This window comes from Hypomesus nipponensis, chromosome 3 (genome assembly GCF_054491055.1).
Source record: "Hypomesus nipponensis isolate SF chromosome 3, ASM5449105v1, whole genome shotgun sequence".
Classification (NCBI taxonomy): domain Eukaryota; kingdom Metazoa; phylum Chordata; class Actinopteri; order Osmeriformes; family Osmeridae; genus Hypomesus; species Hypomesus nipponensis.
Genome location: NC_140363.1, coordinates 10,990,590 through 10,996,699, shown reverse-complemented (window position 1 = coordinate 10,996,699; position 6,110 = coordinate 10,990,590).

Sequence of the window (6,110 nt, the reverse complement as noted above, 5' to 3'; positions counted from 1 at the left end):
ATTGTCCATGAACTTCTAACTGTGCAGGTCAGGCAGCAAATAGCCGGGCAAGTTTTAACCCAACATCCTGACAGCCTGTCTCAAGTGGGCTCCCAGGTTTATCCCTCTTCTAGTGAAGCTCTACAGCCAGGGTCACTGCAGGGTAAAATCCAACACAGTTGACATGGTAGGCTTCCTCTTTCCAAAGCAAGGGGAGGGTGGGGGAGAGAAGGTGTAGGCTAGGGGGAGATGGGGTTGAGGGAAAATGTTGGGGTATGAAGAAGGTAGGGATCAATTGAACATACATTGCCGTGACTTTACACAGGAAAGGCCTGTGGGTCTGAAAAGGTTTACTCCTCTGCTGGTCAGATCACTTTGGTATCAAAAAGGCTGTTTGTAAGGTGTTATTTTCCTGCCAGGGGGCTTGTGATCAGTAGCCATTTGAGGACAGTCGAGGGGAGCAAATCTTTTCTTCAAAATTGGTCATTTTCCAATAGCTGTAAGAGTTCTGAGATCTGTTTTAACTTCAATGAATTGTCTTTTTGTGATAACATTTATCTGGAGACATTTCACAGGCTTCCTGCAAACTGTCACTTAGACCTGGATGGTGGGTAAAATGACTCTTTTTTACTTCGAACACGTGCACCCTCTTTCTCAACATTATTACCATGGTCAGCTTCTATTAAATTGCATTACAGAGTCACTAAGAACTTCAAATGACTCCCACACAGAGACAAGTTCACACATAAATATTGATCTTGAGATCACCATTGGATTATGAAAAATGTCCAACAGCCTTAATGATATTCCTGCCAAGATGGACTATTAGATAACACAAGGTGAAAGATGGGCAGTGGAAACTAGTGGCAAATGTAGTCTGTAAGCTTTTCCCGTTATATTGGAAATGTGTTTATTCCACAATGAAAAAGGCTACATCTTTAGTAAAGGACTGTTGGAGTTACCGTTGGATGTACTGCACAGTACTGTGAGTTCATAATCGGCGTCAGTTAGCATGCAAGTCAATCAAAAACACACACTGACAATCATCATTAAGGAGGACAGGTCTGCCTTATCTGACAGGAAATCACAGAGAAATCCGCACAATTCACCAATGAAAATTGCATTTGATTGAGAAACGTTGACTGGCAGTTTGAAATGCATTTCAATGTATCTGCTGTTTTTAGTAGTTTAACGCTTTGATTTATGGAGCTACTTTAGATTTTGCTTCTCACTAACAAGGTTAAGAATGCGTTGTGCACTGCTGACATTGATACATTGCATTGTATTGTCAAAAGTCCTCATTACTTCTGTTGTTGCACAGGTTAGTGACCACAGAGAGTTTGGTTTGACTCCATTTGACCTTGACACCATTCTCTGTTCAGCCTTCTCTTCTAATAAGCTCCCACAGTGAAACAGTGGCCATTGCTACCAGATGTATGTGTGTATGTTTGTCTAACCATGTGAAAATGTGAGTGTGCCCACATATATGTATCTGCATTCCTGTACCTGTAGGTAGGTATGTGTGTGCTAATGCAGACTAGAAGTTAGTTACAGGATGCTGCCTTACAGTAAGTCCTATTATTCTGAACATAACCGACCGGGGGGCCACATTACTCATGACGTTGGCAAAAATCCAAGTCTCAGCCCTCCCTTCATTATCACTGCCGTTATTGCAGCCTTCACTTAATGACAAATTGAGCTCAGACTTCAGCAAGGATTTTAAACAGTGCACTCATGCAGCCTCATCATTTCGATCCTTCTTGGCCCTGCTGGGAGAGAGCAAGGCTTAGAAACCCTTTCTTCCAAAAGTGAATAGGGTTGTACTTTGTCCCCTACTTAAATTAGAATTAAATATACATTCAACTTCAAATTTTTCACACGACCATACAGACAGTAGTTTGGGGTAAGCACATGACACGGCAGTTTCAGGAGTTTTTCATAAGGCACGTCATGTCTGCTTGTCTAGGTTCAGCATGTATGTGGCTTAAGAGTGCAGTGTTCAAATGTAAATGTAGTAATATATTTTATTGTAAGAGCACCCCAGCACATCCCAATTGACTTGAAAATGTTTTAAAGTTGAAGGTGTCAAAATGAATGCCATTTATCTATCGCTCCAGATAAATTAACATGATAGAGAAACCACTAGAAAAGCAACATGCTGTTTATAAACATTCCGTGATGACCTTAATGTTAAAGAGAAGCGCAGGTAAGCATTAGACATGTCCGGGACGAATTTATCCTGGCCTGGAAATTGATTCCCAATCAAATGTGCATTACCTTGCCGACACACTCCCACATATTGAGTTGGGCCTGATAGATATGGATCAGAATTGCATATTTACATTTTATTTTCATTAGATACCTATCTTCCATTAGTCCACTGAGTGAGTGGATAGCAGGGCTTCTGCTATGATTTTATGATTGGCCCCTCCCCTGCTTGGTGGGTTGCTGATGTGACAATCAATAGTTAATGGCCTTGTCCAGTCCCCTTTGAGAGATCTCCACAACATACATTATTGACACTATAAATAGAGCTGTCCCACACCCCTGTGGTTGTCGATAATAACTCTTAATGAGTTGAGAGGGGTCCTACATGGCATCTAAACTATGCACTCTTACAAAACCATTTTAGTGCTGAATGGGTACAACATTTACATTAACTTACATTAATGTTACATGAAATACTATGTGACTACATGCAATACTCTACCTATATTTACAACATTTTGCTACATAGAAACTGCTTAGTTTTTTACCTTTAAATTAGGGTTATGTAAACATGAAACTACAATGTTGTTACTGTAGATATGTGTATGTAGTACATGTAGTTCATTGGACCTTAGTGTAAAGTGTAGCCGGTTTATCTAAAACAATAATGAGTGCTTTGATTTCTCCCTACTTGTACACACCCGCACAAACACACACATGCATGCGCACAACAAGGCCAACCCTCTCTACAACTCACATATCGTTCATCTGGCTCACAACTAATGAGAAACTGTTACAGGGTGGTGTCAGGGGAAAAAAAGTCATTTGGATCCAATCAATTTTCAATGAGTATTCTGAGCTGGTATTTCCTACTTTACACTGTGGTCTGATACATTGTGTATTTGCCTGCGCATGTATTGTAAATGTTTATCAAGAATATCTTAGTTGGTTAGACAACTATGGGCAGAGACCTTAGTCATATTAAATAAATATGAAGTATACATATCTTTTAGGATTGGGCTATTAGGCAGGAGACACTGATGTATGTAGATCATTTTTCGTGATTATTTAATGTAAAAGAAATAGGTAAAGAATGTCAAATTCACTAGCAGTATTAAGTCAAATATGAAAATGTTCACTCTCGGGTGGTAATTTTAGACAATACCATTCTTCTTTGGGAGTGCAAGGCTAAACATTTGAGTTCCTTAAATGACAGCTTTTATAATTCACTCGATCCTGCCAACTTCTGTGAGTTAAGAAAAGGGTTATGGGATTCATTTAAATGATGGCTATTGATTGAGGCAATATACCTTCAAACTGTCTGGAGGGAATTCAACTGTAGAATGTGACAGAAAATCCCAATGAATTTTCTATATCAAGATTTAAATGGAGCAAGAGAGAACCAAAGAAGCATCTTTGGTGTAGTCCCAACTTCCCAGCTGGATGCTATTAGTGGCATGCAGAGGCTTACACTAGGCGTTTGCAAATTGCTAATATGCTTTTCTAAACAGATGGGTGAAAAACCTGTACTTGTCCTAGTGGGGGTTGCGATGGTTTGAAGTTGAGGTGGTTTTGATCTGACACATGGCCATGTTTTGGTTTGATGTTCAGCTAGCTTAACGGTTCTAAAGGTAAAACCTACTGTCCATAACACTGAAGAGGCTGATTCTGTGAATTAACATGGGAAAATATATATTTGACATTTTTAAGTAAAATGTATTTAGCTGTACTAGTTGTACATTTTATAACTGAACATGGACAATTTGATGTACGTGGACGTGCCACCAACAGCTGAAAAGAAATGCATTTCCTCTAAATTATTATCAGTTATAAATTTGTTCTATTCGAACCAAAGGTGATTTACACAGCTTGAAAGTTCTACTCTCTTCTCTTACCATTTTCTAATCATGGTGACCCCCTCAACTGTCTCAACATGAGGTAAATTAATGTATTAATTAGTCACTGGCAGAACACATTGTCAAGGTACAAACTCATGAGTAACTAACATAATAGCAAAACATGCAAGTAGTACAAAGACTTATAAACATCAGAGACCTGCAGAGTTCCTTTTGAAACAACATTCGACGCTGCATAATTTAATAAACAACTTGTCCATAATATTTTTGATTATTTCATTACATATCCCCAGGGGACAAACAGTAATAAAATACAGCAACAAGGAATAATAAAGCTTTAAAGAAGGTTAAAGCAAAACATGCAGCAAAACACAATGACCATGCCATACAAACCCTTGGCGGTCAACAATGCATAGCAAGCGGATTCATGTGACAGAGGCCCACTTGCATGCATACATTGATGCTTCCATCTCTGCATGCATAAAGGCAATTTCAATGCTGCCATGACCTTTCATGTTCCCCGGACATTTTAAACGAAGTGCAGAAAAGGCAAAACCGTAGATTAAACACAATGGCTTCCTGACACTGCCGTTATATTCCTGTAATAATTACAGAAGAGAGAAAAAATGTTTCTTGCCAATCAGATTAGGCACCCCTACCCCCCACCCCCTCACCCAATCCCCCCTCTGACCTTGCTTTCAACAGCTTGGGATCAGACTGACTAGATGGCCTGAGCTGGGCGAGCTGGTCCTGCGATGCAGACCCTTCCTGCCTTCCTGATAAAAATGTCATCTTCAATCTTGCTGAGGATTTCTCATGTCTTCTGTGCTGCTGCTGTGGTCTTTCAATAGGTTTCTGAGTTTTTAAAGCTTGGTGTTCTGGTCATTTCAAACATGTTGGCCAGCAGTGATATTACCACAGCATGAGCGCAAGAGTAAAACCTATATTTCATTCTCTGATGAAATGTATCTTTGATTTTGTCGGATTTCAACATATTCATTATTTTCCCATGACTCCTACTCTTCTGTGTGTGTGGCGTGTCTTTTTTTAGGATCCAACCCCATGCACCCCTGTCAAAACATCTCAGCTAGAATCTGCATAGGCCAGCAGAAGAGCAGTGATGCCACCCTAGAGCTCATTTACATTCTGTGAAGGTCAACGGTGGACCCATCTCGCACAACAGAGCAGCGTCTATTCAAAAGAAGTAAATTATTTACAGTTCATTCCACATTCTCAGGATAATAGGTGAGTTTTTTTTTTTTTTACCGGATCAATCCCATTAAAGGCCCTCCAAGGCAGACTTGGAAGAGTTTTCCAACAAAGAACGGTACTGTAGTCAATTAAAGCAAGGCTGAGTCGAGAAGATGTAATTGATAGGTTTATGGTGACCCTTCAACGTGATTCATGTTGCACTTTGTAAATGTGTTCTTCGTCTGTTGAGCGCTGAAGGAAGCACAGCTTGGGATGAAATGATAATGGAACAGAGGCTTTACAGAGAATGGCATTTATCAAGCTTTTCAAGTTGGCATCTCCAGATATGGATAAAGCACTCTGTCATTGGTGAGACAGGCAACTATTCCATTTTGATTTTCTAGTACTTCACGTTGAAAGGAAAAGAGACAAAGAGGAGAAGCCAACTGGTATATAGTAGTGTCCACAAATCAATGTCTAACAATGTACCATAAGACATGACTAGGGAACATGGTAACAAAAGGCTCCTTCAGTTGTAGTATTTCACAATTATGTCTAAAACCAACCAGCACTGCTGGTGATTTGATTTCATATTCACCTCAAAGCCATTGCACAAACAACCAAGAGTAGGTAGCTGTGATTTCATACAACCAAACATGAATTAATTACTCGAGATAACGAGCACCTAAAGAGCAAACTCTTCCCTCTTTGCCCCTGGAGGGTTGGCACAAACAATGTACATTTAACCAATTAAACTAAGCTAATTGCTTCACCAGCATTACATATTGAATCTGTCTTTACTGAGGAAGCTGTCAATAATCAGTGTTCCTTTATCTTTCAAAGGGAAACTCTCAATATAATTACTGACAAACCTAA